Source organism: Arachis ipaensis, chromosome B04, assembly GCF_000816755.2.
Source record: "Arachis ipaensis cultivar K30076 chromosome B04, Araip1.1, whole genome shotgun sequence".
Taxonomy (NCBI): domain Eukaryota; kingdom Viridiplantae; phylum Streptophyta; class Magnoliopsida; order Fabales; family Fabaceae; genus Arachis; species Arachis ipaensis.
Genome location: NC_029788.2, coordinates 118,800,663 through 118,812,617, shown reverse-complemented (window position 1 = coordinate 118,812,617; position 11,955 = coordinate 118,800,663). Strand labels below are relative to the sequence as shown.

Below are 11,955 nucleotides of genomic sequence, written 5' to 3'. Positions count from 1 at the left end.
GCAAGCTAAATCCAACAGTCGCCTCAATGGCATACCTCAAGGAAACCATTTCAAAAATCAAGTCAATATCAACCGATTTAACTCATTTCTAAAGCTTTAAAAAAATCGGTTCAGTAATAAATCATTTATTAAAACCAGAGCAATTAAAGCAACCCAGGCTGAATTTCAAGAGCATTCTATCTTTCACATCATCAAAATAATTGACTCAATTCAAACCAATCCTCAATGGATTAAAATCATTTCAAATATATAAAGAATCAACTTCAAACATTACATTTCACAAGCCACACAACAATTCAGCCAAGCCAACATCCATAGTCATTCGAGTCAATCAATTGATACATAAGGCAGATCCAATCACCAAATACACAATATCTCACATCAGTACCCATATGTAATAATTCCAATAATAAACTATAGTTTTCGGAAAGTGCCCCTACCTCAAAACGCAAATTCCATAACCCAAACGCCTCATAAGTTCTTTTTGCCTCAACTCGAAATCAAAGGCAGCTTCAAAGCACAGCCCCACACATTTTCGCAGCAGCATAAACAGCTCTAATTTACAACAAGCAACCTCAGTTACTAAACTCTAGGAACATTAATAACGCATAGGCTTTAATACACGTACGAGACACTAACGTAGGGCTTTCGAAACATAATCTCTTACCGGAATAACAACACGAAGCAGTTGTGATTTCGAACCGGCCCCGACAACAGCTCCGGCGGCAGCCAGAAGCTCCGGTGGATCAACTATAAAAATCGCGCAACATTAAAACCTTCTCAAGTTCCAAAATGACCAAAACCGAAAATTAAAACCCTTACCGGCAAACTTTTCCGGCAACGGCAGCAAGGTCTCAAGTGGCAGAAGCTCATCCCGGAGCTCCGGCGGTGGTCCCGGAAGTCACATAACTACTCCCGACGGCCCAAAGCACGGTGACTCAGCCTGTTCCTCTTCCTGTAGCAATATCCCCAACAACATCACAAGCCCAAAGAGCAGGCAGTGATAGAGCTTGGTTACGGTGAAGCAGGGCGGTACAACGGCGGCCAAGCACAGCCCCTCAAACGGCAATGACGCGGACACAGCTCCTCTTCTCCGTGCTCATCGGCGACGCATGAAGTACAAAGGCAGCATCTTTCCTTTCTCAGCAGACCAAAACAACAGAGACAGAAGGATTCATCATGCTCCTCTCTCGCTGTTGGCGAGGATGATGACTACACGGGCTTCAGTGGCGGTTCCCGGCGACCCATCATCTGCGGCGGCGCTGGGCAGAGACGGCGACGATGCGACTGGCGGTGACAGGCTTGGACGACGACGGTGGCTTCCCAGACGAGACTAGGCGCGGCAGATCCAGGCCATCACCCCTTTCTCACTCGCAAACCCTCTCTCCCCGTGCTTCAACTTCGACGGCGGCGCCAGGTGAACCAGCGGCGGCGGCGATAGCACAGACGGCCGAGGCAGCGCGACGAAGCTGGCTCCATGGTGCTGCAGCTCAGGGACGGTGACTCGCAATGATGACGGGCGACAGCCTTCCCAGTGCCACTAACGCATATTCCTTTCTCTTCCTCTCTTTCTGCTCCTGTGTCTTTCTTTCATGGAAGGGAAAGGGGGAAACCGTGTATGTTTGGCTACTGGGGCATGGGGGGAGCAATGGGTAACCGGGTAGGGTTTTAGGGTTAGGGTTTTTGAGTAAAGTTAAGATTAGGGGTAATTTGGTAATTTCACATAAAATTGGAAATAATATAGTACTTGAAACCCAATTTTAAATCCAACACTAATTATATATAGAAAATACTATTTGCTCGTCAATTTCACAAATTATTTTCCATAAAATGCCCAAATCAAAATAATTAGAAATAATATAATTAAACCATTTATTTTCCAAAGTAACAGTATTAATATTTAAAATATTAATTATTTAATCCGAATCATATAAAAATCCTTATTATTTCACAACTACCAACTTTATAATATAATTATAGAAAATAATCCAATAATTATCAAATGATTTTCAAATACTTTTAATCGTCATATGCTTAAGGGTGTAAAGGTAGGAGTGTGATTGCAAAGCAAACATTACAAGGTAGGCTCGATACAAAAGATAACATGGGTCAATCATGTGATAGTAGGGCAAGGCATCAAAGGCTATAAAACAGGATGGAGTTAAAACGATGTGCTCAATATCCGCACACTAATCTCATATCAACCTCAAGGTTTCAACTTTCCAACTCTATCAAGCACTTTACAATCCCATACTCGATCACAAACCTTACAACCGCAAACCCGTCCGCAAGGAACAAAACACCCACAACTCATAACGTTGCACACCTGCCGCTTCAACTTCCGTATACACACATCATGTCTTAAAGAACTAACGCATCGTGTTACTATGTCTACAAGTTACACGTGATATCAAAACAATTCTCGAGTCTACTCAGAAGGATACCAGATTTAGAACGGAGAGACAATTGTCAAGGGTAATACTCAGGTTTAAGGGAAGGTATCCAATTTCCAGATAACCAAAGACGCTCAAGCAATGAAGTTTGCTAGAAATAAATCAATTGACAACTTCAAAGATAATCCTTGGATCAAAGAAGTTCAACAGGATCGATAGGAAGAAAACCAGCACATCAGTTTAAAACAAACTCAAGCTGAGTCGAAGAGGTATAAGGTTTACAGAAAAGAGTATCTCAGACCCAAGACCAAGCTCACAGAACTCAAGAGCATAATTAAAATACTTCCGAATATGCTGTTCGTTAAAAGAGCCGAAAACTTTCGAAAAAAATCACTTTGCGGTCTAAAAGAGAAGTTAAGCAACAACCATTCTTCAAGAGAGTAACAAAAGCATAATCGTGTCTTTGCTTTAATGCAAATTCATGTTGAAGTAGACTTTGTAGAGTTCTAAAACAAAATGCACACAAGTTCGACTAATAGCTAAAATATTTCCTCAAGTATTTTAGAAAGATAGTTAGGTGCACGACCTAACCAAAAGTAATTCATAAAAACTCGGAAGTAATCAAATGCTTGTTCAAAAATTTCCAAAGTCCATATTTAACAAGTGTGTATAAAAGTTTTAGCAAGTACGAAAGAGGAAGTTAAACTCTTTTTAGAAAAGAAACTCCGTGGTAAAAACTTGCTTACAACTTGGTAAAGAAAATAAGTGGTGCGTTAATTACTCTTTTTGTTATTTCGGTAAGCATTTTTTATTTGAAAACCCTTTAGTTACTATTCTGTTATCATACGCTGAGGGTTGTGGCGTTAATTACTATATGATTGAGTTTCGGTTGTTGTATGTTGCGACTAAAGTCGTTGAGATTGTTGAGAAAGCAAGTGGAGCTGAGTTGTTGACTGCAGTCGGTTTTGGGTTGAGACGAAAAGGACTCTGTGAGGCGTTTGGGTTATGGATTCGCGTTTTGAGGTAGGGGCACTTTCCAAAAATTATATATTTTATATATTGGAATTATTATATATGGATACTACTGTGAGAGAATGTGTATTTGGTGATTATATCGGCCTTATGGTTGGTTTGATTTGTCTCGATTGATTATGAACGTTTGTTGGTTGGATTGTTGTGTGGTTTTGTGAAACGAAATGCTTTTGAAGATGATTCTTTTAATGCTTTGAAATCAAGTTTAATCCGTTGGAAATTGATTTGAGTTGAGTTGATTTTCTTGAAAATGTGAAAAATAGAATACACTTTTTAATTCAGCCTGGTTTGCTTTAAATGATCTGGTTTGATAAATGATTGTTGCTGAACGATTTCTTTAAAGCTTTAGAAATGAGTTTATTCGGCTGATAATGATTTGATTTTGAAACGGTTTTCTTGAAATATGGAATTAAGATGACTGTTGGATTTTGGCTTGCCTTGGACTGATTTTGGATTTTGGGCTACTAAAAAGGATTGTGAAACGGTTCAGTTGGGACCCGAACTGGGTGGCAAAGTCCAAGTTTTAGGGGAGGTGCTGCCGAAATTTCTATAAAATTCGAGTCTTTATTGAATGTTGTCTGGAAAAATGATGAGTTAATGACTTCTACTATTTTATTTGAATTATCAAGAAAAGGATTATTCATGCTTTTGAAATGAATTATTAAAGAGGAAATTGTGATTTAGTCTTGCTTCTTAAGAAAGGCATTGTATCTCTTTCAGGAGAAAGTTATTTAGATGAAACTTATGTTTTAAAGCTGTTTTAAACGTGACAAAGGCAATGCCTTTGAATTTGACTTGAGGGTTTCAATTAGAGGAGTTTCAATGACTTTGAAAGAACCTAAATGTCTATTGACAAGTTTCATTTTGAAATGCTTTTAGAAATATTTTAAGTACTCTTTGAATTCTTAATTCTTGCAAGACTAAAACAATTTTGAACAGTTGAAACGTTATAGAATTTATCATGCGGATTGAAGTTGGTTTTGCCTAAGTAAAGGAAATGGCTTTGAAAGAAGTAAATGATTACGTGACTCAGTTTGTCTTAGATCCTATTTTACTACTCAAATCGAAAGGCTAAGGTTTTAATGATTTTAAATGAATTTTGCAAAATGAGTTATGTTATTCTCTCCTAAAGACTTGGGACTCTGCCGAGAAACTTTGTTATAAAATCCCATTGTTGGATGAATGATTTTGAATGTTTCAAAATGAATATTTAACTTTCCATGGTTATGGAATTTTTGGAAAGAGGATGCCGAAAGTGACATTGTTTTAAAAGGGGAATTTACCTTGAGTAAAAGTGGCTTATTAGCCTGAGATGATTTGAGAAATGAGATCCTTAAAGCCAAGGCTGAAAAGAGTTAAAACGTGATTTCAAAGTGAAATGATTTGAGAAAAAGTGGTTTATGACTTAAATGCTTATTTTATGAATTTGATGATGTTGAATGGTGGAAGTGCTGTTTTATTTTGGGCCAGAATGGCTGTGTATGATTATGAATATTGGCTGGTTCTGGGTTGAACCGTGAGCCGGAATGGCTATGTATGATATGAATATTGGTGGGTTCTGGATTGAACTGTAAGCCGGAATGACTGTTTATGATATGAATATTGGCTGGTTCTGGACTGAACCGTGAGCCGGATGGCTGAGATGGATGTTGATCCATGGCTGAGAATGAATACATGTATATGCTGAATTATTGATAATTGTGATTCGTACTTCCACTATTAGAGGCACGAGTTTCCTGGGAGAAAGCAGTGGCTAGCCACCACGTGCTCCAGGTGGAGACTCGAGACTCTGCTGACCCTATGTCGTAAGTGTGGCCGGGCACTGTGAAAGTCCCGGATGAGCTCGTCCCCGTGAATATTCACCAGTGAGGGTGATGGATATGGATCATGATTATGATCAAATTTATGATGAGTATAACTCGAGTTGGGGATGCACGACAGAGGGACAGTCCAATGGTTAGCTACCAGGACTTGTCGGGTTGGCTCTATAACCGACAGATGATATCATCAGCCACTAGGAATAGGCATGCATCATATGAATCTATGTGACATTGTTTGGGTGTGCATATTGTACTTAGTTTGCCTTTGTGACTATTTGATATTAACTGCTACTTGTTCTACTTGCTGTAACTATTTGCTTGTGCTTGAACTTCCTATCTGTGTTTGCAACTGGGACTCTGTTGGTTTGTGGTGATTGGTTGTTGGTTGGATTATTTGGGCCTAGGGCTGTGGTTGAATTGAGATGGACCGATGGTTGATTTCAGTTTTGTGTTTCTGGTTTGGAAAAGTATGAAAGGCTAATTTGGTTTATCATAGATAAACCTTTTGAAAGGCTTTTAAATATTGTTTTAAATGAACAGTTTCCTCTTCAAAAAAGGATTTCAGATTTCTCTTTTATTGTAAACTGTTGTTTTTGAAAAGAGGCATAAGATGGTTTTTAATCACTGGTATGGTTTATCTTCACGTATCCTATTATAGTAATTCCCAAAAACCCTCTACTGAGAACCCTTTCGAGGATGATGTTCTCACCCCTTTCATTTTTCCCCTTTCAGGATAAGGACGCAGAAGTCAGGAAGAGTTTATTTAGTTATTGTTGAAATGCTCTGTATGCCTTAGATTATTATTTATTGTACCCTCGCCTTTATCTTTATATATTCTATAAGAGGGATAGGCATTGTATTGATTAATGCTTGTCATATTATATATATATATATATATATGGATGTATTCTTTGTGGTTTTTGTAAGTTGTATGGTATCTATGGATGTACGTTATCGAACGAAAGTAGTTTTGGGAGCGGTGTTGCGGTTTAAAGTTTTAAACAGGCTCATATTTTTGTATTAAATAGTATAAATGTTGTCGTAATGTCTAAGCTATCATAGTCGCGCAGCCGGAAGCGTGAGCTTTGGTAGTTTGGGTGTTACATTAGTTGATTATTTTTTATGATTCTTTCAAGTGATGTTAGGTTCAGTACATAAATATTTGTGGTTTGTATTTTAAGTTTATTTGATAAGTAAACCCTTGCAAGAATCAAAGAGAGTGCGATTTAAAGGCTTTATAAATACTAATAGCTTTTATATTTAATTTATTTTACAGTGTGATCAAATTCATTGTTCAATCAAAAATTATTTGGCAAAGATGTTTGAGAATGAACTCATCGAGGGAAAAGTCTATGTCTTCTCAAATTTTGTGATTGAGGAATCAAGCGAAATTTATCTTCAGACTGCACACGTTTGTAGAATAACTTTTAAGAAGAAATTACGTATAGTAAATACGGTCGATGATAGTAAAATTTGTAACACCCCGTATTTTTGAAAATTAAATAATTAGTTATTTATGAGTTATTATATTATATTGAGATTTGTTTTTAATAAAACTATTTTTAACAAAAATAATTAAATAAAATTTATAATTATTAAAGTTTAATTTAATTATGATTTATTCTATTAATTTAAATTATTTATTAAAAGTTATTTTAATATATATATATAGAGAGAAAGAGAGAGAGAGAGAGAGAGCACGCCAAACGTTAGACACCAGCATTCATTATTCTTCACCATCCAATATTCATTCTTTCCTTTTGGAACCAAAACAATATTGAAAGAAAAGAAAGAGAGAAAAATGAACGTGGGACAGAGCGAGAGAGGAAACCATGAAATCCTCGAAACTTTCGACTTCGATTTCTTGCGATTTGTATCTCCAATAAAAAATCTAATTCGATAAAAGTGATTGTGTTTTCCTCCTCTACACGTTGGCATTAGTTTTGTCCGGTAGAAATTGACAGTGTCGTAGCTCCTCTTTCTCTTGAGTTCGGCCAATTGGAGTTCTAGGAGACACAGACAATTCCTAACGTTTTCTTCTTCAGCAGTTCGGTAAGAAAGCTTCACAGAGGCTCCGTTGTTGTGATTTATACATGGAGGTAGGATTTTAGTAAATTTTCACCGGTTAAATTGATATTTTATAAGTGAATTGATGTCGTGATTACTTGTTGATTGAATTTGATTGAATTTATATGGAATTTTGTGATATATTGATATTTGTGATAAGTTTGAGGTTAGGAGGGTTTAAGTGCAGCCAGGAACTGAGTTATTCTGATTAATTTGATTTCTGGATTACATTGGAATAATTTGAAAATGTTAGAATTTTTTTGGTTTGATTTGTTGGTATTGAATTGATATTTGAAATGATTGAAAAGAGGTTGAAAATGGTTCGGTTGGGGCCCGAAAATGGTGGCAAAGTCCAATTTTAAAGGAAAATGCTGTCCAATTTTTGTAAAAATATATGAAAAGTGATTTCATTTTAAAAATCTGATTTATAAGCTTATTTTTGAGAAATTATTGATTTGATTTGTTAATAATTATTGGTTTGACTTAATAACATAAGATTCGAAAGGTCAAAATTTTATTAAAATAAAAAGTGGCTAGCTTCAAAGAAAATGTTTTAATTACTGAAAACTATTTGATTTCGATTTATTACAGAAAGTCTTATTTTTAGCTTGATTTATTAAGAAAGTATAAGGTTTTACATTCAGTTTTTGAGAATGGATTTTGTTTCAAGTTATGTGTTGAAGGACCTCTGCCATAGAAGGGAAGAGAGCAGAAACTGAAAAGATATTGAGTGTTGTTGGGCCTTAGTGCCAAGTGTCTAGTGAGGACGGCGATACGTAACGCTCACTTGACACAATAGAGACAGCTCAGTGAGGGCGGCGATACGTAACACTCACTGGAGGCCGTGGGCCTTGTATATGAATGATTGTGTTGGGATGCCCGTGTGTATGGAATGGCTTCCAGAAGAAGGTGGCACATGCTTCAGCTAGAGAATCAGCACCTGTAAGTACTTGCAGAGGTCATGTTCGACATACTTCAGCTAGAGAATCAGCGCCTGCAAGAGGTTTGAACTTTGCAGAGGTTATGCCGCTGGAATGCCTTATCTGACTTGCGAGTCGGATTGCGTCGGGTGCGGGTCAAAACCGAGAAATGAGCTCATTATCTGCGATAGAAATAGACATGCATCATACTTGTTTGTGCATATTTGTTTGTGAGTGTGTTTCCTGTGATTGTGAGTGTGCTAAATGGCTATTTGAATTATGTGTTTTATAATTATTGAATTGAATTCTCCCTTGTTGACTGCTATTGCTGACCAAGTATATATAAAATGAACTTAACTTCGAACCCTGATCCTACTAAGAAATCCCCAGTTCTTACCTCCTATCTCCACCCCCTTTCAACTACAGGTGCGAAGGCTTATTGCGAAGTTGCGGGAGCACAGAGGATTATGTTTATGAGTTGAGTTGTTAGAATTTATTTTTCCCCTCGTCTTGTTATAAGACCCGGTTAATTAACGGCTAATTAACCCATAAATGAGAATTTATTCTAGAAAGCCCTAAATGTGATTTTTATGGCTAAATGTGATAGAGGAGATTGAGACGAGAATTTCGGTACCAATTTTATAGAAATCGGACCAAGATTGGACCGAACGGACCAAACCGGGCCAACCGGACCCAAAGTGGGCCCTTGGCCCAACATAACTAAACCAAAACCCTAGTTTTCAGCACTCTCTCTCCTCACACAACACCAAAACACGCTGAAATTGGAGGCACAAGAGGGAAGAACACTCTCTAGAGTTCTCTCCCTTGGTTGATCTTCAAACCACCATAACTTTTGATCTAGAGCTCCGATTGCTGTACCGTTTATGGCCACGCGTTCACCGCGGAGAGCTCTACAAAACCCATACAATTAATCTTGAAGTAAGCCACGTTTTTCTCTTCGAATTTCCAGCCTTATTTTCGAGTTTCATGAGCAAAAATATTGAGATTTTGGGCTCTTTGATGTTATAGGACCCAACTCTCTTGAAGGAGAAGGTTAATCTTGTCTCCTTGGAACTTGGGTGTGGTAAGATTCTCAACCCTAGTGTAATTTTGTTGTTCTATGATGTTTGGATTTTGAGATGTTGTGTATGGGTATGATGGTTGTGGCTTAGGTTGTGTATGTGTGAATATTGGAGCTTGATTGGTGATTTTGGAAAGCTTAAGAAGGGATTTGGTGGTGAAAAATCTGTTCTTGGAAGTGTTGAGGCCTTGAGAGCTTGAGGAAAAGTGGTTTGGAAGTGCTCCGGTTGAGCTTGGGAAATCGGCTAAGGTATGGTCTCGGTTTCTCATATCTAATATGTAATGTGGTAGGAAATACTTAGGCTAGAGGCCCTAAGATAGGCATTGAATTGTTGATGTTGTTGAATGGTTGATATATATGATGTGATCATATATGTGATGATAATTATTGATGCCTTAATGGTATGATGTATGGGAAATATGCATGTTGTGATATATGCTTGATGATTGATTATGGTTGAATTGTGGGTTGAACCATGTTGATGGTGAGTATGATGTTGATTGTGTACAATAATAATTTATTGGAATTGGTGTTGTTGAGAATTGGCATGAGGAATAGTATATGATATGTCAATGTGTTTGAGTTTGAGCCACTTGGGTGAAGTGGGTTAAAATGATGGGATAGTGATTTTGGTGATTTGTGGTAAAGTGTCAATGTGTGAGTTGAGGAGGCTTGATGTTGAATTTGATATATTTTAATTGATTTCAAAGAAAAGGGATGAAATTGGCATGTTTTGATTGATTTTGAAAAGTGTTGAAAATGGCTTGTTTTGAAAATGGCACTTTGTGGTTTTGTATGAAAAATACGGCTTTTGGGCATATTTTGATGGGACATAACTTGGACAACGGATCTCTGTTTTGTGCCAAATCTGTTTAGAAATGAAATTGGATCCGGGATGTCCGTGCCGTTCGAAGAACGGGTGAAAAACGATTTAAAATGAGGAAGTTATGTCCGTCGGAAGATTGGGGGCTGAATCTGCGAATTCTGTAGCTTTTAACTTAGAAAAATTTTAGCAGAATAATCCCTCGCGCGTAGGCGCACCTTGCGCGTGCGCACTGTTCTTCCAGAAAATGCCATCCATGCGTGCGTGTGGTGTGCGCGGGCGCGCCGATGTGCTGCACCCAATGCCCAGCCATTTTGCCAGAGAGTGGTGCCAGAACTGTGCCAGCTTTTTGTCTGGGGCACGAGAGCACCCACGCGTAAGCGTGGCTGACGCGTGCGCGTCGCTTGGCTATTTTTCAATCCACGCGTTAGCGTGCATGACGCATACACGTCGATGAGTTTTGTGGCCATCCACGCGTGCGCGTGGAGTGCGCGTACGCGTGGCCCTGTTTTCATCCCAAAGTTGATTTTTGAGTTTTAAAAGCCAAATTTCATAATTCTAAGCCTCCGATCTCACCACTTATGTCTTAAATCATTATGATATGCCTAGCAATGAAAAAAGGAGCTAGGGGATGTGGTAACTTGCGAGTGAAGCAAGGGAAAAATGAATGATCAATAAGGATCAAAGATGATTATGTGAGATGCGGAGGATGGTGGTGGAAGTGCTTGATATGCCATGGGCCGAAGGGCCGTAATTGTTAATGAATTGGCTGGTTATGGATTTAACCGTGAGTCGGATGGCTGGATTATTGCCGTGTTACGGCGGAGCCATGATTATGGCTATGTATAAATGCATATATGTTGTTGAATGAATTGTGAATGTTGCACTTCCACTGTTGGAGATGAGAGTTTCCCTTGAAGGAAGCAGTGGCTAGCCACTACGTGCTCCAGGTTGAGACTCGAAGCTCTTTTGACCCTATGTCATAAGTGTGGTCGGGCACTGTGAAAGACCTGGATGAGTTCGCCCCCGTAAATATTCACCAGTGAAGGTGATGGATATAGATCATGATTATGATCAAGTTTATGATGAGTATAACTCATGTTGGGGATGCGTGACAGAGGGACAGTCCAATGGTTAGCTACCAGGACTTGTCGGGTTGGCTCTATAATCGACAGATGATATCATCAGCCACTAGGGACAGGCATTCATCATATGCATACTATATGAATTGTTTGAGATTGCCTAATTGACTGCATATTATTTGCTAATTGTCTAAATGCCTTAATTGTTCCTATTTGTATATTTCTTGTTTGATATAACTGTGTTTGCTACATTATACTCCTGCTGGTGGTTGGGAGGTTTGAAGGAATTGGAAAGGGAAGTATTAGTTAGACTGAAGGATCTTTAGTCATATGCCCTTTATGGTTTAGCTTGTTTATAAGCTTTGAATTATTTGGTGGAAGTTCTAGGATTGCCTTCGGCTTTCCTCTATTATTATGTATTATATATGTGGAAGCTGTTACCATGCTGGGGACCTCTGGTTCTCACCCATGCGGATTTTGTGGTTTTTAGATGCAGGACGTGAGGTTTCTCACTGAGGCATGCTGGAGACTTCTAGATTTGCAAAGATCCTTTGTTCTCGGGACTATGTTTTGGGTTATATGTTTTGCTTAGATACTTTTATCTCCATTAAATAATACAAACTGTGATGACTCCTCTTATGGGAGATTTTGGAGAATAGATTTCTGCATTTGTGTCCCTTTGGGTTTCCTTTGAGGTTTTCCTTATTTTATCATATGTATATATTGCTATGCTCGGA

At 38.3% G+C, this 11,955-nt stretch overlaps 1 long non-coding RNA gene across 1 annotated transcript in view; it reads left to right on the top strand.

The window, feature by feature from the left end:
* The window catches only part of LOC110271256, a 13,442-nt gene extending 7,271 nt beyond the window's left edge, over window positions 1–6,171 (top strand). The window contains exon 2 of the long non-coding RNA XR_002361763.1: window positions 5,978–6,171. This is a non-coding gene — a long non-coding RNA (uncharacterized LOC110271256). The remainder of the gene's footprint in view (window positions 1–5,977) is intronic.